General features: G+C 36.6%; 1 protein-coding gene and 1 non-coding gene across 4 annotated transcripts in view; one reads left to right on the plus strand and one right to left on the minus strand.

Annotated features, from left to right (window-relative positions):
* LOC132916378 (acetylcholine receptor subunit alpha-like) overlaps window positions 1-23,959 on the plus strand; it is a 104,826-nt gene that overhangs the window by 26,526 nt on the left and 54,341 nt on the right. The window lies entirely within an intron of this gene.
* Window positions 20,411-20,484, minus strand: Trnan-guu (transfer RNA asparagine (anticodon GUU)). Its single transcript has one exon. It is a non-coding gene; the product is annotated as a tRNA-Asn (tRNA).

Genomic DNA, 23,959 nt, shown 5'->3' on the forward strand with positions numbered 1-23,959 from the left:
TAAATTAATGTGATACAGTTTTATCGTTAACTGTAAACTTTTAGTGTTTTTGAGATAAAGCCAAGAATTGGCAGAGTCTTCTCAAGAACTTAATTTTCTTTTATTCTTGCTTTATCCGTTTCACTTTATTGGAATAATAAAATAATAAAATAAATTCTTGAGAAGAGTCTGTCACATTTATTGGACTTTTTCTTGTTAAACTTTATTTCATCTTTGTTCGTTCTTGATTGGTTTAATACTCGTATCGTTTCAGTATTTAAAGTTACATTTAGTATTCCGAAATAGTTGATTTCCGATATTAGGTCATAGGTCACGCTTTAGCAAACTAATGGGAAAGGTTGAACGTCTCTTAACTATATAGAGAACTGATAATGTTTTATTCTTGATTATTTTATCTTTAACGAAAATTATAACTATTATAATTTTGGATCCTTGGACGATTCTCGCGATACGTTAAACTTGCAAACGTCATTCTAATTCGATTCATCTTCAACTATTTTCAAGACCCTTCCAATAATCGCTCTAGGAAAATCCTAAGAAGTTACGTAACGATTCTATTAACGAGCTTCTATTTCAAGAAGGGAGACATTTCCTTTAAAGATGTAAAATAATTAAACATATTATTATTCTGCAATTTATGTTTCACGAAAATACTTGAACATAAGTAAATATGATTTCAAGTTTCTTCCAATTATGTAAATATCTTAAATACGTATATATTTAACTTATAATTTTGATATAAAATATCTACTTTACTTTGCTTTCTGCTATTTCTGCACATAATCTCTCACAAACTTGATCTCTTCCTTTTTTACATCCATTTCAAACTTGCCAACTGAAACTATCACCAATAAAACAATAAAAAGATTCTTGTCAACATTTGCTTCAAATTCTTCATTCAAAACACTCACGAAAGAAAGAGCAAAGCATAAAACAAACAAAAGAAGGAAAAAGACAAGAAAATATTTTCCAATAAGCATTTGAAATGTTTAGGTGAAAGGAGTTGAATAAAAAAATCTTTAATTTCATCTAATAAAAAATCTTTAACCAACAGGAGAATACGAACGAGCATAAAGAAAATTAAAAAAATTTCTTTTTGTATAACACCACCTGTTAATATTTTCCAAAAAAAAAAAAAATAAAATTAGTTGTCGCTGTAAGACGTAGGTAATACACACTTCTAAAAATTTCAAACTAAGAGCAGCTAGAAACAAGGATGGTACCATAAGGAAAATTTTCTAAAATTTCTTTCTTCATAACGCTACAAGCAAATACCTTTTAAAAATTAAATATAATTAGTTTGCATTATAAGAGCGTTATCGTAGGTAATATGTATAAAAAAATCGTAAAAAGTTTTAAGCCAGAGGAAACTACAAACAAACATAGATAGCACCATAAAGAAAATTTTCTAAAATTTCTTCCCGCGTAACGCTACGTGTAAATATTTTCTAAAAATAAATATAATTACTTGCTGTTATAATTCACTATCGTAAAAGCACCTTGAGACCTTTGCACGGTACCTATACTCTGTATCCTTTCCTGTACTTATCTCGTTTTAGTAAAAAAACTGCACTTGTACCACTTTCCCACAGAGCCCCTCGTTTCATCCAGCGTCTTTCATTCCACGGTGCATGAAAACCATCGCTCGTTGGTAACTGTTAAGTAGCAAGTTTCCTGACAGATTTCCAACTTCTCTCTTTTCCTCTCGTTTAAACTTTCGTTGTTTCTTGTTCAAACGTCGATTTAAATAACGCGAGGCGACGTTCGAAGAGCATTTAAAATATAATTACGCGATACCACGGTACATTAATTTAGACAAGAATGAGTTGATTTAATCTTGCTGTCTGATAGAGAATGATTATTCCGTGCGAGATATATATCGACTGATGACGATGGAAGGGGACGATAACGACGCAGCCACGATAACGATGATTCTCGGCTGGAAATAATTATCCACGGGCCGTGTCGAAATGGACAAATGGTTCATCGAGTATGGAAACTCTCGAGCAGAGTCGTGCACTTAATTGGAGCACATATTAATTACGCAATTTCCAACGGAGGATTATATCGCTGTCCTACAACGGACTCTAGGCTTCCGTTTGTCCCAAGAGCCATCGTTTGTTTCCGGTTTCTCGTGGATCTTTCGAGCTTGATTTTAGCCACTCGAAAACGTGCCCAACTTTTTGGACTGTTTCGAGAGACTCGAACTTTTGAAAATTAATAATTGGAACGTATGCAAATTATTAAGTCGGTAAGCTCGCTCGTTTTTTGCTAGCGCAGTTTATTTAAAAAATTTTTTAAGAATTGCTTAATGAGTGAATTTTTTGATGAAAGATATATATATATATATATATATATTTATAGAGAAATGGGATAAATAAATTACTCCACGATTAGATAGAATACGTGATGTGTTGTTTTAAAAAACACGTGTGCTTTTATTGAGCTTTCGTTGTAGCTACTCTAAATCTCCTTCGAATTTTTGAGCTGGCTGCAGATGCTTCCATGTGATTCGTGACGCTGAAAATTCAAAGGTTTTATTCTTCTCGTGTGTATGCTATCTCGAGATAATAAAAATTAGAAATCGATTTCTGGAATATAATTAAACTGTGATTAAAACAAATTTCAACGAATCTCTTGTTATCGATTCTCTTCGATCAACCGCAACCTAAAACCATCCAAAAGTAGAACATTCTTAAAAGCAACATCCTCTACGTATATCTACAGCATCTACAGATATTCTTTCCGAAAAACAAGATAAAAAAGTAGATAAAAAACGGCGGGAGACTGCAGTCCCATTTATCTAGCCAAAGAAGGAATCACGAGGGCATCGTTATCGACAGGACTGGGGAGTAAAAAAGGCGGCTGGTTAGCTTCTAAACTGTCCGGCTACAGGTTACAGATTTTCCTCGGTTTGCTCGGCAGGTAGAGCTCAGGAATCGACGTTCCGCAAAATAGTTCCACAAGGTGGCCCTGCACAACGGCCTATTTTCCGTATTTTCACTCTCGTCCTCGTCCCGCGCATAGCTTTTGTTGCTCCCTTTTCATCGCCCCGGCCGTGGATTCAGGTCAGCTCCGGTCGTTGCTTTTACACCGACGACCCTCCACCCTCATCGGGTCGCTCCACACACACATACACACACGCACACACACGTACAGTGACACAGAGTCAAACACCTGCATATACCCGTATATAGGTGATATACAAAGGGCGGCAGAGGGGAGGGGGAGAGAGAGAGAGAGAGAAAGATGTACGAGTCATCAGGCCACGCTGCTCGATTCGAGACGGCGTACCAGTCCACGAAAATTGCCGGAAACGTGCTACTTCGTTGGGAATAATTGCCACCGACTCTCTGGCCATCGATGAAAGATCGATTGTCCGTTTGTACGGAACTTTTTTTATCTGGATACTCTGATCCACGGATGGAAAAATAAACCCCGTCTTGATTGAGTTTTGATTCCGTGTTTGTCTGTGTTTGAGGATGATGCTCCTCTCGTGGTTGAATGTTTGCGATATCTCCCTCATCTGTGATCTCGCGTTTTTCTAAGTAACGTTCAATCAGTCCGAGTATCATTAATACTGAGAGTTAACATTTAACGGTTATGTCTGGATCTATGGATGGTAGATACAGATTTAGGAGCGAAATTGATAGATACTGGAACTTTGATAAATTGATTTCTGTTACGTCGTATTCTGGTATTCAGATATTTGGAAGAAAAATTGTATTCTTTTAGAAGGGATTTACCAGCGTCGTTAGGAATTTAACAATATAAATATATAATGGAGTTGGGAAAGCTTGGAAGCACTTCTGTACAAAGGAATATTATGGTTGTAACCGCTTATTTATGTCGTATGTTTCATAAGGATCTGTCTGAAGTTCAAAGAATTAAGAAGGGTGATTTAGGTCCGAAGAATGAACCTCGCGTTGGATTAATAAGTGAATCTACTGCAAAAAGAAAGAATAACTTTATAAAAAGGATATACAATAGTATTTACTGAAACGTGATATTGGCAAAATGTTAGTAAACCTTTGTGAGGTATTTTATGTTTATTTAAAATTTTGGCGGCATTTAGAGTATCCACAGTAAAGTACTCGTAATATTTAACTTCTAATCATCTTTCTATTTTTATGCTCACAAAAGTATGTATTCGCGTACAAATTCATAGCCCACACATCAATAAACGATCAAGTTTTCATCATGATCGACGTAAATTTTCAGTTCAGACATTTTCCCCAGCTACTTTTTGAGACTTTCTATCAGAACAGAAAAGATCGATAGTGAGAAGAACGGAACATTCCGTTTGCCATTCTTTCGAACGTATTAGAGCACGGAAGGTGGTACCGGGTTCGGCTGATCGCGTTGAGAAATTTAATGAAACCTAATGAAAGGGGCGGGTATTAAAGGTGTAAGTTCAATCTCGCTGAACTGAATGCTCTCGTCTAATGTAAGAATCGCGCGCGCTGGGATTTCGAAGTGTTCGGTCCGTGGCAAAAATCGTGAGTGGTCGTTATGGCAAATTGCATCCACTTGAACGACATCCTCCAAAATGCAATATCAGAAAGGGGGCGGAGCACTTGCACCCGCTACCACCGCGGCAGAAATTAGGTAAATAAGGACAATAGCAAGCATTCGAGTCCGATTTATTCATCCTTTGGCAACTTTCATTTTGCTATTTCATTCTATCTTTTACTTTGAGATGCCTTCTTCTACAATGCAATTAATATTATCAGTAAAATCTTACGAGTTATTAATGACAATAAAATTTCATGCATAGCAGTAATAAGATCAGCAATAATAGATGTAAATACAATTTTACAAACTACCAGTCATTTGATCATTTTAAGTGAAATTGTAAAATTCTGTTACAATTTGTAACCTGATAATTCGTCAATATTATTAATTGCTAAGTTATTATTAGATAGAAGGGCTGTAGTTTCTAGTATACCATAACTATGCTGCAACGATTATGCTATACGTAGAAAAGTTGATTAAAATTATTCATTAACCTTTCTTTAAATCTCTATTTCGTTGACCTTGAAACTAGACAAAATTTGTGTTTTGTATGATACTTGCAATGTGATTATTTATATATATATGTTACTCAACTATATACTCAACTGTCACTATACTCTCCACACTTAGAGTCTTTCTTAGCGTTACAACCGACTAACAAAATATAGAATGGCAGAAAAAATTACAGTATCAAAAAAGTAACGCAAGAGAAATTCAATTGTATAAACTATCGTATAAAATAATGATCTGTCGTCATTTCGATCACTCTTCGTACTTTTAGTATCACCCTAAAATAATTAAAGAAATATCACAGACGATGATAGATCCTCTGAATTTAAATTGTAATAAATCGCTCGCATATTCAGCGACTTTTTTGTAATCTGTTACCACTCACCTTCAATCTTTTTTCGCTTCATCTCTACTCAATTTTTCCTCGAAACTCGTTCAACCGCAACGACATAACACACACGAGTTCCGAGCGATGTTTTCGCAGGTGGGTTGAAAGGGTGGCTCGTTTGTAACGACAACTGTGGTTCAGGGGTGAATATTTTGTCTTCGTCGTTGAATCGAGTCGTTCGGCTCACCATTCTGTTACCCTGTCTCCCCGGGGCGAAGCCGCGTAATGACCAGACATCGTTACACGCGTTAGAACGGACCTATGTTTTAACTCCCATAAAGGCTATTTGCTTTAAAGGAACGAACGAATTTGCCAATTCCCAAACCTTTCGACGATTATCCTTTACCTCCGTGTCGATACATCATCGATATTGCAAATACTTCTTTTTTTATTCATCCAAGCACAAAAAGACTTCTCATAAAGAGTTAGGTGACTTTACATTATCTTTTACATAAACTTTTTATATTGTCTTACTATATTTCTTTTTTTCACAGAGAAGGAATGAAAAAATTCCGTACATTGTTACAATCAAAATTGTCTTTTCCTTTGATTTTGTACGTGAACGTGTGCTTCTTTTGTACTCTTCAAAATTGCTAAGACATCGAATAACATTAAAGTGTAAAAGTCACCAAAAATGGACTTGTCACGTCATCTTTCTATGATTTTAGAAATATTGAAAAATGTACGACATAAAATATGCCGTGCACGGAGCTACAAAGGGATTAAAAATGTAAATCGTACGAACAGTATATTATAACTATAGGTGCAAATTCGTTTTGTATCTATATATTTTTATTAGTTTATAGTTCGCGCGGCTTTAATGTTTTAAATTCGAGAAGAAAGATAATAATTTTCCAATGTCTACGTCGATATTTACAAACTGCTATCGCAACGTGACGCGAAATACGATATTCCGAGGTATCTTTATTTGCGAAAACGCAATTTTACCGTGAGAACAGCGCGAACTTATCTCCTCGCGTACTCCTTACAAACGCCATTTTCCCATGAAAATAGTTATCTTTCCGTGGATACGACGGTTGTAAAGTTATCATCCCCGTAGCTGGAACATACGTCGTTCGATAAGGAGCAACAACGTTTATCGTTCGGTGGAAACGATTGAATTTTATTAGTAAGAGAAATCTGGTGGTGAAATGGAAAATAAGAAGGCGGATAGATCGATGTGCGAACGAGTGCTGCACGCGTGCAGATCTTCCGGATTGGCCTTCATTCGTTCACGTCAACGTAGACGGTCGGTTGTCTGATCTATCGTTGTTCAAAATGGCAAGGAATGGCGTAACGGGGCGAAAAATGGCTCTTCGTTTCTCTTTCTGCGGCGAGAAATGATATATACCGAAAACAGACAGTGTATTACGTGTGAATTTTCGACGATTCCGTCTGTCAGAAATTTTTCATCCCTTCCTTTTATTTCTTTTCTTCCCCTCCGTCTGGAACGATGAAAATTAATGGGAAGAGAATGAAAATAATGGAAAAAACTTGATCGTTCATTAGAGTTACGATTTTTAATATCGGTTGCGTCTTTCTAAGAAGATTCCGAAGTTGATTCTTCAGCAGAACGGTGTATGTTCCTTTCAGATTATGTAATCAAAGTTTCGTCGCAAGAGGATGAAGTTAAGGTTGAACTTCGATAATTACCTTCTGCTTGAAATTATCTCTACGTAATTATGGCGGTTATGGTTATCTTTGGTAAGTGAAACGTACGAGTTCTTAAAATACAGTACGAAATATTACATCCAAGAAGTTTTACTCGATAAACGGAAAGCAAATGCTCGCAGGAAATTGACAGGGAATTTTCCAGTTTGTTAAACAACACGTCCGATGATCTGTTTCATTTTCGAATAACCACAGCAGACGATTGAAACGAATAATCGTGAATCATAGTTTAGAAACGAAAACGGGAATATAATAAAAAATAGAAGAGATAGAAGATAAAGAAATCGTTTCAATTGCAAGCAGGAAGAACAAGGTGGAAAATTGGAGGATAAAGTTTCATAAATCGGCGAGCTAGGGGAGTTAGACGACGAGACCAGGAATATCCCGGATCGTTCGGGGCTCTCAGGGATTCTCTGTCACGGGGACGCTTCTTGCCGGTTGAAAGAATTAATCACTTGTCAGACGCAGAGTTCTCGTGGATCCCATTTTTTCGTGACTCGCGAGAATAATTGGCCCGGCCCTGTTCCATGTGTTTTATTCGCCGAAACTCCGCTTCAAAGGCCATCGAAGAAGGGACAAAAGGGGTGGCTGAAAATTTCGTGGCGTGGTTTAAATCGAGGCTTGGAACGGAAATAATTTGCACGTCGTTCGATCGCGTGCATCAAGGCGTGAATAATTTGCGAAATTATGACGCCGGGGATCGATATTGAGTCGCGACTGATATCCACCTAGGGGGATGAAAACCAGTTCCTTCTCTATCCTCGTTGTCTGTCTGGGTCATGGTGAATGGATAACGCGAGGGGAACGCTTGCTCGTCGTAGGGAAATCGTGGAGCGATTTGTCGAACAGAAGAATGACGGGGATTGTGATTTAAAAGTCGAAGTCGGGATCCTTTTAACGCAGGAGGAAGCCATTCGAGGTCGCATGAATTCGGGATGGCGAAGGTTGAGAAGGTCATAATTATTTCATGGCTGTCTAAAGTACGGTCCTTCTTAGATTACTTTTCCTTCAGAGATTTCGTTTTTCTAGATATTCTTTATTCCTCGCGAGGAAATCTTACGAAGGATCAGTTTCCCAGGGAAGAGGCATGGAAATTACTGCAAAATCGATTTATCAAAATTAGAATATGTTGAATGAGACGCTCATTGCCTCTAATATCCCAACAGGGAGGGTGTACAACCTTCGGCTTATCGATTTCATCGAAACATTGGATACTAGAAAATTTCATTCTGTTTAAAAATAATCCATTATAGAATCGGATGTTGAGTACTTTCGGGATATTCGTGATTACACCGTCGTCTTTTCTATGCATTTATGGAAAATTCGAAAAAATGTACAAGATTCTACGTACTACGATGTACAAGTTCTACGTAGGTTCCATTTTCTCAAATTATATTCGTAAAAGTATGAATTTGCATAAATGTCCACGGTCTGTTCGAGATCAAAATTTCGTTGCTGGGTTAGTTGAAGGTTGCATCGATAAGTTGGACAAGTTACCACTTATAATACTTTGACATGATAAAACTTTAATCATGAGTACTTGCTCAAAAGGTATGAAATATTTAATTTTGTACACAGAGTAACGAAATTTACTAGTGTTCAAAGTTTCAACAAAACCGGTGACCGAGATAACTGAGCATCCCATCAGAAAATCCCAAATCACCCTAATATCTCACATTGCTCGTGAATTATCTTCCCTTTCCTTCTTTAAAATGAAAAATAACGAGACAGGGTATAAGGAGATATCTTTTTTCATCCATCGTTCTCTACTTCTTTTTTCTTTTTCTCAACGCAAAGAATTATCTGGAAACACCCGAAAGATTCTTCTTTGAACCTAGTTTTACGAGTCCACTGAAATAATCTGAATTTCCATGAAACGTCGCGGGAACCGGAAGTCCGCAGAAGAGGAAGAAGACTCGTTTCGAGTGAATATTCGCGCTCGAACTGTCTTTCTTGAGATAGTTTCCCTTTTTGTCCGACCACGTCGCCTCGTATCGGAAGAAACAACGGAATTGAAATTAGAACGAGGCTGGCTCGAGTTCTCGGCCAGTCGGCGCTAAAATTATCGGGCAGTACGACGAGCTATCGACCTATAACAACAATTATTTCGTTTCCTTTTATCGGAAACTTCGTAATTGACGAGTGCTGGAGAAATAACAGTGAGAAACTGATTCCATTTATTTCTCTTTGATTATTATTAATATTTGAACTAGCAATTTTTAATGTATATCTAAATATGTATGCTGTATATAAATGATCATAATTAAGCCATCGTTTTATTTAGCGTTAAGGATTAAATAATATTGAATAGTTAAATCTGACTTTAATTCCAAATTACATAATTACTGAATATGAACCCTGTTCGGTATTTTAACATTTTGCTTCGGACATAGCGTTAAAGCAGTAATTATGCTCATAAAACTATGCTCATGGAAACACTCATACGATAAACGATTGAAGTGGTGTAAAGAAAAGAAAACATTACAATGGCAAGTATTTTACATGATTTTAACATGTAATAGCAAAAATACAAAGTTTGAAATCTGCCATGTCGAGGCATTTATTATTTCTATAGTTAATAACCACGCACATATTGTTGACAGATTTCTGACCAATGTCGAGGCTTTTTTCAATAATAACGATACTTTTAAGTAATTGTTTCTTCGTAATTTCTATAGAGATTATTTTGAGGAGCATATAGCGAACGTGTGTCTCACGTGGATGTGATGAAGTAGTTTTGCAACGAAGCTTCTCTGGTGTTTGTGCGTTAGTTCTAAACCGTTCGGAGTTAATTGTAGCATGAGACTGTGTACGTAGGTGTTAATAGGGTGCGTTAATTACGCGACGGACGCTCGAATAACTGTGCGCAATTACGCGGTTAATCCTCCTCTGTCTAGTTCTTTTGCACGATTATCTCACTTTCTTTTTCACTTGTTTTCATTTCATTTTCCCTTAAACAGTATCCCATTTTCCGTTTTTCTTTCACTTATGTGGAACCTGTTTTTCTTTCACTATGTGTAATTTTTTTATATGTCCTGCTTTTATTTGCCTTTTTAAATCCGTCTTTTGTTATCGGTGTTTTTATACCTTCAAAGCCTTTCGCAAAGCCCTTTCCCCTTCGTGGTGATTCTGTCTTTTTCCTTATTTTTATTACATCTTCTCTACCGTCTTTGTTACATTTTTAGTCCCGCCTTTTTTTTTTTTTTTTTTTTTTTTTTTTTTTTTTTTGTTGTGCTTTCATTGCGCGCTTCTATGGTATCTAGTTTACTCTTTAAATTCTTATTAAATTGTCTTTTATTTCTTTTCGCTTAAAGTCTTATACTTATACCTCCAAAGGCTCCTCTCGGCCCTTAAGGAAAAATGAGCTGTCTTGAGGTAACTGGAATCCAACCTACGATTTCTCATCCTGAAGCAGCTGCCTAATTTACTTTTCCACTCTGTTCCTGAAACACGATCTTTTGTTCTTCGTATTACCATTTGCGAAATAGAGATCTCTCTGTTCCCTTTTAGCTCATCTAACTATTCCCTACCTTATTCATCCCACATTGTCAGTTTTCTCATTGTATATTTCAACCTTTTGTTCATCTTCCTCTTTTTCTCCAAATTTTCGCTATCTTTTCCAAAAACTTCCCCATTTATCCATCGAAACACAATCTTTTTTTCGTCCAGTATTCTTCGATTCTTTCCTCTTTTGGTTGAAAGTTTGCGTCTCCTTTTGTGCGTTACTCTCACTACGTACGGAGCAGAGCTCTCTTTCTACCTTCATTTAACCATTCTCTCTACCTTATTCTCCGTTCTCACTCAATTCTTTCCCCATATTTCACCCTCTTATCTTTCTCACTTCTCTTTCACCCAAACTTTCATTTCACTTCTCCATACATTTTCTTATCCATTCACACTTGCCAACTCCAACTTCTTTTCCTTTTATTTTCTCAATATCCTCAGTCCAGTCTTTACATTCCCATTCTTCGTTTACATCCCCTGTTACCCTTATTCCGGCTAAATAAAATAATGTATCATTATTCAAATAATTATTTTTCAAATATACCATTTGAATAATACCCAAACTTGATGTTGATAGAGAACGAGGTTAATCGAGTGCAAGCAGGATTATCAGGCTAAACGGATGATAACCGTAAGACTAGTTTCCCTAATGATCCATGTATCACTTAGACTACCTGCAGAGTAGCCGAAAGTTCATCTCGTTATCTACAGAACAGGCGAACTCGGTACGCCGTTGACGAGTGGCGTTCACGTGGGTCTTCCTGGATAAAGAGGTTCCTTTAGGATAAGTTGCTTGCTTCAAACTAAGATGTACGCTAAGTGAAACTCCTTAACTACGTGCAACCCGCGTCTAAATTCTTGATGGCACGCTGGCACAAGTTTACAAGAGTTTCAGGATATTGACGTAACATCGATTATTTTCACGGTCGAACGTAAATTATTAATCGTATCCGTGGAATTCTCTCACACGATCCGACTATGACAAGAAGAAGTTTATTAATATACTCTTACTTTACAATGAATCACTTTTCCCACTCAGATTCCACGTTTCATTTTTAAGATATCAACTTTGTTTGGTCTTCTGAGTTCTGCAGGTTGCTTATAATACCAGGTTGTCCGAAAAGTTTCTTTCGTTTCATAAGGTGATAATAGATGAACAACAATTTCTCTTTTATATTTTATTGAATTAGGTATGATCCATTTCGTTCTGTTTCTATTATTACATTGTGCGTCTATTATTTCCTTATAAAACGAAAGAAACAACCTAATTTCGGACAATATAATACTATACGAAAGTACTACTCAAACGATACAAAATTTAATAAATATGGGTTCTAGTTAATCAGTATGTAGATAAATGTGTTAATAGATTGATATGTAAATGCCAGAAACACCAGTGTGCGAGAATACGTTCAGTCTAATGTATCGTTCCAAGACATACAACTCCATAATCCGTATCAGTGCATCCCATGAACCAACACTAGCTAAAAACGCAACTAAACGTAAAGGAACATTCCCCGAAGGTTGCAACACGACATCCAATTCCAAAACACCTTTCCTTCCTTTAATACGATCTTACAACGTTGGAAGGATTACGTAAGACCGAGCGGAGAAGCGTGTCGGTGTGCCGATATCGTGGAAAGAGGCCATCAACTTCATTTTTCCTACGGCATGAAGGAACTTGGCCACACGGGGACGTTTATCGCGTCCGAGGGGGATCGAGTTCGAGTATTTCCATTGACCCTCCGGAAAAATCCATCGTAGACGTGTGTAGAGGGGGATTGAGGGAAATGCTCGAAGGGTCCAAACTCAATTTGTTGGCAAAGTTGCACCTTCTGGATTCCTTACTGGACCAAGCCAATAGCCTTTCAAGCCACCGAGCAAACTGCCATCGTTTTCCTTCCTTCTTCCTTTTCTTCTCTTTTTCATTCTATCTCGCTCGCTATTTTTTTTCTTCTTTTTTTACCCGTTGCCTTCTTATCTGAACTGAACCGTACACGTGGCGAAGACTCGTCGAGCTTGCGACGTCTCGGTAACGCGGTTGGAGAATTTCGCCTTCGCACGTTGGTAACGGCAGTTCTTATTTCTACTCGCGGACGTGGTAATTTTTATAGTTGCAAGCTGCTGGAAATGGAGAAACGGGTGTAATCGAGTTGGAAGTTTATGTGCAAGGTGTCGTGGAGCGAGTATACGGTTAAATCGAGTCTGCCGAGAGTTTCCTTTCTACTCGTAGAGAGACGCAAAGGATAATAAGTTGAATATTAAAAGTTAATACTTTTTTTCATGTCGTTTTCTTCCATCCCAGTTTGAAGAGATTTGATCTGGGAATTGCAGATGATTTTAACGAGGGATACAGGGTGTTAGTTTCACTGTCGCGCGGGATTCCCCTGTGACTTTCCAATTGTTGGCAATTTAATCAGAAGTTGCTTTATTTTGTTTAATTCACTTTGTTAAGAATTGTGGATCTTTGGTGCCGAAATAATGTTGAAGGAACATTGAATATACACTGGGGTGTAATATTAAAATAATAATATATTTATTACAAGAAGGATTTCTCACATATTCTTCGATTCACACTTGCACGCGTCTCCGCACTTTCTCTACACTCGACTGCTAACCGACTCTTCCAAATGCTTCTAAACCACTGCCGATCGTCTTTTGTCCTAACTAAGGCCTGGACGCTTACACACATGTATCCACACACTAATACTCACATACTAGTAACTCTAATACGCATTTAACCCAGTCCAGCGCGGAAAATTATACATATCTCAACAACTTTAATATCCCATGCGATATGACGAGGTAGACATCCTCGTTTTAAGAAACTGAGGATTTTCATCCGTTCTTCTTTTCCTAACACGTATATTTTACGATGAAAAGGAACGAAGCGATACTTTTTATGGTGCAAGCAGTCATGACGTACCGCATTAATAGACACGTCGACTTACCAAATGAAATCTTGAAACCTGATCACGTACTTTCTTGTTTGCCTTCCTCGTTCGAGCCTTTCGTTGAACAATCATTGGAAAAATTCGAGCATCTTTTTCCTTCCCTCTGCCTCCAATAAATTTATAGAAATATAAGCAACGGAGTATTGTGGAAAGTTTGGAAACTCGCCAAGTATCGATAATTAGTTCCTGCATGTGCACAAAGAAACTAGAACGAAATTAAGACAACGACCCCGGGATGGGCCGGTCCAACAATAAGCCCACTCGGTGTTTGAAGCAACTTTGAAGCGAGCTAATTTACGATAATGGTATCCCGAGGGCTACTAAAGCAGCCCGCGGGATCCGAGACGCGATTAAAGTCATTTCCACGACCACCTTGGAGAAAACGCCGTGCCGGGGAGAATTATTGTTTCCCCCGTTTTACGGCCGACTAAAAACACAGTTACGACCTGGAACGACTGAAATCGGAATTATTTCTCTTGGGACGAGTCGCATCTCTTCGTGCTAATTTGTCCGTCGTTTGTTGGGAATGTGTCTATTAAGCGTCGAAACGTTCGTGGAATGTTTTGCTGGTAAACGTAGAAATTTAGAATTATTCGATTACCGTCATCGCGGAGCGATAAAATTTTTTTACAACGAGTTAAGAGCGTCCGTAGTATAAGGACACTCTTAAATCGTTGCAAAGGGGAGGATCCTGTCGATTCATTTTGATTACCGTACGTTTCAACATATGAATAATTATTGTAGTAATTATTGTAGATTGAGTCTACGGATTTAATTAAATTTCTTTTAGAAACGAAGATAACGGTTAATTTTCATATTTGTCTCCTAAGGGAGAAGACTTTGTTGTAAGTTTCTAAATTTTCATAGTGCGCAATCGAATGTTTATAATATCCTATTCGAGTCTAACGTAGCTTATTGCACATTGTATCCACAATTATTTTCTGAATTACATCACAAATATGTATGATAAACGACAAGATATTGGAAAATCAATACTAAGCTCATAAACACCCTGAAGAGTATTAAAATATTTTACCCAACACTGCTATGAATTATAAAATAAAAATACGCAGAAATCTTGTTAAAGAGTAAAATAACTCTATACCACGGATTACAGCAAACAATTAAAAAATATACAAAAGATATGTAAAAAGCAAATACGTACTTACATCTACACGATGTCTCGATATCACTTTCTTTCAATAATTTCTGCAATCAGTATAATCTGAACTGATCTTGCACCTTTTCACGATCAGAATCGTAAACAGGAAGATCTTTTCCCTTTCATTTCCTGACGGTTTGCTCGTGAGTCGCGCAGAAAGGACTCGAATCTGCGGAAAATCTGCATCTTCGAGGCACCACGGCCGAGATGATCGCATTATCGAGCCGCTCGAGCGGCAAACGAGCCGATCGTCGATAATCTCGTTGTTCATCTCGCGGTCCTGATCTCTTTTCCCGATCTTGAATATCTTTCGAAGTGCAAATTAGCCCGGCAGGGATCCAAGGCAACGGCAAAAAAGAAAAAGAGAGGCAGGTCGGTTCATCGATCGCGAACCGATCGACCGTAAAATTTCATGCGAATCCAAAGGAAAAAAATTCGCTAGGGGTGTGAACTTGCTGAGACGACCGCGAGATTTGAAAGATATCGTAGTTGTACATTTTGATACAACCTATTCTTCTTCTTTTTTATTCTAATTGCATTGTCTTCATGGATATTTTAAAGTTTATTTATCCTGGTTTTTAATTATTCTCCTTGACAATTGTAATATTATATTCTCTGATATTATACAAGTTAGAACTAATAATCTGTTGGTTATTGGACTATTATTCCCATCGTTCTACATTTTGCTTTTAACGTGTAAGTACAATGGAATTCCATTTATCTAAACTCGTCGGCGGACAAATAATTCATATAACTGGAATTCATATATCTAATAGTAGTTTAACAATTTTTTCCGCTACTATCATTTTTCGTTCACATAATAGAAATTCGCGTTTGAATGAATGTATTCGATCCGCAGATGTCCGGCAAACAATTGACATTTCGTTCCAATAACGGCGTCCGCATAGATTGGAGAACCGAACAAATGAAAAAAATGAAACAGCGTTTGAAATGTGCGACGAATTAGTATGAAATATACTACGATATTTTTTCTTCGATTTATTTTATTCAACTTCGATAGAGAAATATATTAGAATTATATAAAAAGTATTATTCTTCTTAACACGTAATTGAAAAATAGAATAAAATACGTATAACCAACTTTGATCACAATACCATCGTCGAAATAAGAATCTCGAGAATGAAATCCTATTAATCTTGATACGTTCTGTACTCCTCAAACCTGCAAGTCGATTAACGATCCTAGTCTGAAACCGTAAAAATCGACCACTTTGAGCTCGACTTTTTCCCTCAAATGGAAAGGGTTCGAAGGGATACGAGCAAAGTGGGTGGTAAGTTGATCGAACTCACGGTCGAACAACGTGGAATCAACGTTCCAGAGAATTACCTCGGCCTGGACGAGCTTTCTCGTGAGAACGGACAAAAGGTGTAGACGTGGCAGAGAGTCGTCTCTGTACTTTGGAGGCTGTACCACGAAACGGCCAGGGGGGCTTCCTCGATTCCGCCTGTGGAAAACTGATAGGCTTCTCGAACTCGCCGCGATTGCCTCGATCTTCTTTGTCACGATAATGACTTTCCACTTGGCGTATCTCTTTCTTCGAGCATTGACCCGCCGCGCTGCCTCTTTATCATTTTCACCGAAAAATTCACCCTTATCGGGTTAAAGTGTTAATTAGTATCGATCTTCGCCATGTAGCAAAGGTCGAGGCTGTTAATGGATTTTTGCTAATCAGTGTGGTCCGTGGATACTTTGTGAATACTTTTACGTTATTTTTTGATTTGTCGCGCAAAGAATATTAAATAGAATATTAATAAGAGATCTTGTTGGACATATTTTTGATTTGTCGATCAAATCAAAGTAAAAATTAGTAACATTCCGCAAATTCGCCGCGAAAAATGGAAAAAGGATATTTGTATTTTACAAATGCATAATACAGATCCTTTAACATAACTTACTAGAAAGTAAATTTTATCTCACATTTGTGTCAATTTATTTCATTTTACTTCTCTTTTTCTATTTTTCTATTTTAATCAAATTTTTGGTTATTTTTATATCTTGATATGTATGATTATGTATCGCTGAATATATTTTTGGGAAATAGCCATTGGTTATAACAGAAACCGGGAAATAATTAACGAAATGTGGTGCAACGAGTAATGTTAAATACTAATATCATTTTTCTATACACCATATTACAGGCTTTCGTGAATGACAATACTTCTGAATTTTGTATAAATATCTAGAGGTTTCCATTTTATTCCTGCAATTTTGATGCTCGTCGTAGGCTGTAGCTTTTATTATTATCCGCTTTTTGCATCAGCCTCTCGACTCTCATTATTATCCCCCAAGGTCTATTTTCAATGGATCAATTTTAAATTTCCCTCTTCCTAATCTAAATTCCTCACTTTCCACTGATTCCATTTAAAAACTATCGCATAAAGAATATCCTTTCTTATCCCCATAATAAGAAGAAAGAATTCGCGAAAGCCGATCGAATTTGCAGGAGATCGTAGAATACTCTGGTTCTGCAGACGAACAGCTTCGCCAATCGAACTATTCGTATTCCTCGTAGACCCTCTAAGCCTAATATTCTAATATGGCGGTGGCCTAAGCTCCGACTCGCTCGCCCAATCTCCATCATATCTCCTCATCTCAGTCTCGAACCAATTTCCTAATCTACAGCTGAAAATCCACCCTCGAATCCCGGATAATCGTGTCTCCATTCGCATTTTCGAAACGTGCACGCTTTCACTTAACGCTCTTCCGAACACACAGTCCCTAAACTGCGTTCCTTTCTTTTTTCATCATGTTCCCGGTTCCCGGTTTCGCACAGGATCGCGTTACAGTTTCTGAGGCCCGAGACTATTAAGACAGCGGAGGTTCCCTTTACAGAAAAATAGAAAAAGAGAAGTAAAATGAAATAAATTGACACAAATGTGAGATAAAATTTACTTTCTAGTAAGTTATGTTAAAGGATCTGTATTATGCATTTGTAAAATACAGATATCCTTTTTCCATTTTTCGCGGCGAATTTGCGGAATGTTACTAATTTTAACTTTGAGCGCACGTTTCTGCGCGTCTCGGCACTGTAAGTATGAAACCGGAATTTGCCTATACATGGCCCTGGCTGATAATGTAGTTACCACTAAACTGCGTCATTGATGCCAAAAGTCTTTGTTGACATCTCACAAACATTTTCGACTTACAGCAATACGAGTTTCATACAACAGCATAGTTTGTAATAGCGTTGAACATGTGGAATTTTGAGGCTGGAAACTACGATTTGCGGACAGCATTGATTTTCTGTTACCATTTGAAGGAAACTGCTGCAGAATCGCATCGAATGCTTGTCGAAGCTTACAGTGAGCATGCTTTTGGTAAATCACAGTGCTTTGAGTGGTTTAAAAAATTCAGAAGTGGCAATTTTGACGTGAGGAACGAAGGACGTGGAAGACCACCGAAAAAGTTTCAAGACAGCGAATTGCAAGCATCGTTGGATGAGGATGACGCTCGAACGCAACAACAACTCGCTGATCGATTAAACGTGACACGAGAAGCCGTCTCCATACGTTTGAAAGCCATGGGAAAGATCCAGAAGGTGGGAAAATGGGTTCCACATGAACCGAATGAAAGACAGCAGGAAAACCGAAAAACCACTTGCGAAATGCTGCTCGCCAGATACGGAAGAAAGTCATTTCTCCACCGAATTGCGACTGGCGATGAAAAGTGGATATATTTTGAGTATTATTGAATAAAAGCAAGGAATCGATATAATTTATACCACAGAACAGACAACTGTTGCCAACTTGGTGAACAATGTTTAGTACAACAGTTACCAAAACTCATAGTGTATCGGTTTTAAATCCTTCATCCGTCACTAAACGTGCGCCCTGGTGCGACGTCTATGTGTGAAAATAATTCGCTACGTTACGTACTCGTAAAATAAGATGCATTTTTCTTTTTCTTTTTATAGCGAGACCCGAGGCTATAACCTTCACTATACCCCTCCCCCTTAATCCGCGCTTGATTTCGCGTATCGCGGATTTCACTGCAGCCACGAATGGGATACGCGCGTGTTCTCGCGATCTACGAGTTATCACTGAGACACAGTGACGCTAGAGTGGGGAAACAAACTACTGGAAGTAGGGATTTTAGCGGCGGAGCGAATGGTGGGGCTACGGATAAAACAGAGTTCCAACAAGCGCCAGCGGCAGATGTTTGCGCTTGTACAGACGTCGTTCTAGACGCAGTTCAAAGTTAAATGAGGTCGGGAACGTGCAGCCATATAACCCGTAATACTGTGGCAACGAATTCGTGGACTGACGAATCTGACACATTACTCCGTGATGCTCGAAATTGTCGAGTCGCTGCCTTGCATCGTCTCAACCTTCTCTTTATTACTGAACCACCATTGATCGGTTACGACTTGTTTGATAAATGCCACAGTTTGTCATTACTAAAGTTCCGAAGAAAAGCTTCTTGCGATTTACTCTTTTTGAAAGCTTGCGTGTAATGCTTCGTGGAGATGTGAAGGGATTTGTTGATTGAGGACGAGTAAATAAAGCTGTAAATGTATGGAACTGAGGTTTTTGGAAATTTTTAATTCGAGCAGAGTTATATATTTTATATATATGCACATTCGCAACATACAGAAACCCACTCATTTCTATATTTTCCTTTACATATGGAAATTTGTGAAAAATCCAAAGTAACTAAATAAGTCCAAATTCCAATTCCAAAATTCAAAGAATTTATTTTTAAGGTTATATAAAATTCAAATATAATTAAAAGCACAGAAGCCTCAGTCCATAATTACTCAATTTACAAGTTTTCCATTGATGTTTTGCCTGCACAATTTTTCTTGTGCAACTACGGTTACATATTATTTTTGCGATTTACTAGAAAAAAAAAAAAGTAGTCATATAGCATCAGAATTTCCTCTGACCACCGTCGTTGCGAGTGATGGAAGTCAGGGAGCGGAGTTTAATCATGAATCATCTCCGACAATCATCATCTGCTATTTCGATCAGTAGTACACCTACTGTCTGACTGACGATGCAGGTTCTCTGCTCCAAGATATTACCTCGACCGACCAACTTTAAATGCGAGAACACGTAACTCCACATAGACATCTAGCGGATGCTAGGAAAATTACTTAACACAAATATCAATATCTTTAAAATTTCGTATTTATGAGTTACAAACTATAACTAAAGATAAACATTCACAAATAATTAAATAATTTTATTTTTCAATAGTTCATAAATAAAAATATTTCACATCTCTTTTCCATATTTTTATTAGTAGTTTTCTAACTTTTCGGTATTTGTCAATATCTTTTTTAAAGCTTAATTATTTATAAGTTATAACGAATTATTCATTTCATTCATGAACCTATATACTATAATTCATGAATACAATGATCGTAATACATTAATGATATGATCGTTTATCGTAGTATCCTTTAAATATTCTGATAAACATCATATAGTATAAAATCTTTGAACATAGCCGAAAAGAAAAAGGAATTTTTCATAAAAATTTTTTTTCTTTTCATTTTCTATAGAATATACTTACATGATACAATAATGAAACGTTCACATCTGCACACATTTCCATGTAAGAATTATTTAAAACTATATGATACATGTGCAATAAGTTAAAATAAATATCATAGAATACATAACAGAAAAAGCATTATGATTGGTTAATTTATTCATGAATTAAAAAATGACAAAATAAATCGCCCCCGGGTGGGCTCGAACCACCAACCTTTCGGTTAACAGCCGAACGCGCTAGCCGATTGCGCCACGGAGGCGGTTGGGATTCTGCTCTGCGATGTAATAAGATAAGACGTAAACATCTTTCGATTCTAACTTTTAATCGATATTTATGTAAAAGTCATATAATTTATTTATACAATAGTATCTTTATTCGATAAAATTCTAATCACGTAGTATTATCACATCCTACGTTTTATCTTTTATAACTTAACTTGTAAATGTTTCATTAATGTTCTCCGATATATTTCGACTGAATCATCAAATTGGTTTTTGTGTTTTGCTTCATACACTTATATAATTTTCTTCAAATAAGGATTTAACGCAGATAAGGGTTTTGAATGAAAAAAAGGAGGAATATTGGAGAAATATGAACAACGTCGTAGGAATTATAATATAAACTTAAAATTCCCTTTTGGAATTATCTGTATCCTTGTCTCCCTTTTGTTGTATCTAATGACCAACCGTCATTGTTAAAGGAAAATTATTAACATAAAATGGCCAATTATGTGCTTTACATATTTTTATCTTTCCTATATTACTTATTCCTCTCGAAATGAAATAAGCGGAAACGTCTTCTAATGCGAAAGGATGCACAAAAGACGGCCGGAAGGAAATTGTTGGCCGGAATTATCGAATATTACGCGATAAAAATATGCATCACCGCGAGTGCTTTTCTGCGTGGGACAGGGACATTTAATCAGAAAATCCATCAAGAGATTGCTTCTGGGCAATTTCTTTTCTCTCCTGTAGCGAACCGACATCCTCATCTTCCTCTGTAATTCGCTCTTCTTTACCTTTGCTAAATTTTTAAGTAAAAACATTCAAAATATAGTAAATATTTCCCTATTCGATTATTATAATTATTCTCAAACTTCTTATAATCTGTAAATTTTTATTTTAAGCGTATTTACGCGTATAAAAGGTAGGGCATATTTATACATAAATTATGCTTTTATTCAATCTGATAGGTAATATCGTCGGAATATGCGGAAGACTAAATGGAAGTATTTGATAGGTCACGTTAATAGAGACATACGTACATTAATAAATGCACAGATTTGATTATACGGTGAAATCAATTGGTATGTGCATAAATTCCACGGTTAGTTCAATAACCTTAATAAATTCACTAATAACACATTTACCAATCAGGAAGTGGTTATACTAGGAGCAGAAAATTACAGTTCGGTACCGGACGACTGTGCAAACTTTAACCCACGCTTTTACTAGAGATATTAACATATCCTCGATGTTAATAAGAAATATAAAACGGTCGTAAAACATAGAACGGAAAACCATTGTGAACAGAGAACATTCATATCTACAGAATGATATTTGCTCTGTAAACCTCGTACATAATAATTCCTCTATTTTTTTGTCTTCTTTTTTTAGGAACAATTTCTCCTCTTGTTCAAGTCTTTTTCAATCTTCTTAATATAGAATCCTGAAAGTATAATAGTTGCTGTATAAATGAACACAGAACTAATACAATAAAGTAGAATAATATGTTGATAAATATATAAAACAAAATTTAGAACATAGACGTGTTATGACAATTTTCAAAAACATTGTAAGATGTTAAGAGTTCTTTTGCTCTCTTATCCTTTTAACAAAAAATTCGGGAAATTTTTTAATGATATTTTTTCACATTTTCTCCGTATACACTTGGTGCGTGAAATATTTCGTAATATTGAGATTGTTACACAACCGTGAGATATTGTTTAATAAGGGCAGCAGGTTGGTCACGAGGTAAGCGCAAGGGCCACGAAGTTATCGTTCGAAAAGTAGAACTGTCGGCGAAAAAAAATTTAGTGCAGCTGTTGTACGGCCCCTGATAACATTACGTTTCGTAGCCCGTATTCTGTCGAGCACGCGATCTCTACCCAATCGGGGCCTCCTTATCTCGACGTCAGCACGACCTTATCGTTAACTCCGAGTATTCGACTGAAAAAAATGCACACCGGCATCGCGTACCTTTTTCCTCTTCTATTCCTCTCTATAAATCCTCTCGAAGGAGCCCTCTTTGCAGATGCTTATCGTTATTTCTGTCCCTTATCCATGGAACTTATGATATTCCGATATTTCGATATATAATAAAATTGATATTTTTTTTTACTTTTTTTATTCTTTAACTTCGAACTTTTATGTGCTTACGGCAAGAAAATATCAAAATTGATCGCGATTGTTTATCTCAATCTGAATTTTGGAAACTAACATGTAATTATTGTAAATATATTTGGTGTAATAATATTTGGTATAATAATTAAGTTTGCTATAGAGAGCTAATTGTTGTTGCGTTGTAGTGATATTTTTTATCAAAGGGCAGATTTTTAGGGAAATAGAAAATCGAAAAATTAAAATTCTTATAATATTTTATAATTTTATTCTTAAGGGGTGAAAATATTCGACAGTTTGTACAAAGAATCTTTTATGAGGACCAATGATTCTACTTCTACTTTTAAAAATATTATGCATGCTATGTTACGAATATTTCCTATAAGAGGAACAATTTTCTTTTATCTAAAATCTTTCTTACGTAAATTTTACCTCATAAAGTAACAATACAGTCGAAATTTGCTTCTCCTTTGAGTCGTACCTACAAAACAAAAAAAAAAAGCTGGGATCCATTGGATCGTTGAATAAAAATGACAGTAGTTAAGGAGTTCATGTAAATCGGCGAAAAAATTCAGAGAAAAGGTATAGGTATTTAAAACAAAAAGGGGAGAAAGGGAGACGAATCCAGCTTCGTCTAACGAGAAAAACGGAAAAAATAACGAGTGTTTATGAAAGGAAGTTTTATGGTTCGTCACATCGATGGTGCGCGGCGATTGATCGATTGTCCATCATTGAGAGTCTGGAAAAACGAGCTTTTCGGTGTCGACGCTCAAATAATAGCCCGCGGCGTTCGATATGCAAAATTGTCCTGCAATCGACGACCCATGAGACCAAAAAAAGAAAGATAAAAAAAAGTAAACGAGATTCGAAAACATAGTCGGAAACCAATAGTATGCATACGCTAAACGGAAGTTATCAACCACCATAATTATTCCATGTGTCTCGATTTGATATTCTTCATCTGCGCTTTTTTCATCTACTTACTTGTACATTTTATTTTTGCTCTTGTTTCTATTTTGTTCTCTTTTTTTTTCGTTTTATTCTTCCCATCTTTGGAAAGAAGTTAACACTTTGGTTTATGTATACATTTTATGGCTATATTTGTTAAATTTGACATATTTATGGTTTTTCGAGTTTCGATCGTATTTATTAGTACATTTTGTTCCGATGTCTCGTGAGCATACAAGTTCACTTTATCAAAGCAGACCCGAAAAACCGATCAGAAGCTTAAAAACCACAAACGTGTCTAATCATCGTAAAAGCTTAAAATCTAAAAGTAACTGCATATTAGCTTTTGAAACATGTCTTCATATAAATCTTCGATTTTATGAACCGAAACGTAATTCAAAATTAGAGTGGAGAGTTAATTCGGCCATATATATGTATAGTTAGTCA

Source organism: Bombus pascuorum, chromosome 1 (assembly GCF_905332965.1).
Source record: "Bombus pascuorum chromosome 1, iyBomPasc1.1, whole genome shotgun sequence".
NCBI lineage: Eukaryota > Metazoa > Arthropoda > Insecta > Hymenoptera > Apidae > Bombus > Bombus pascuorum.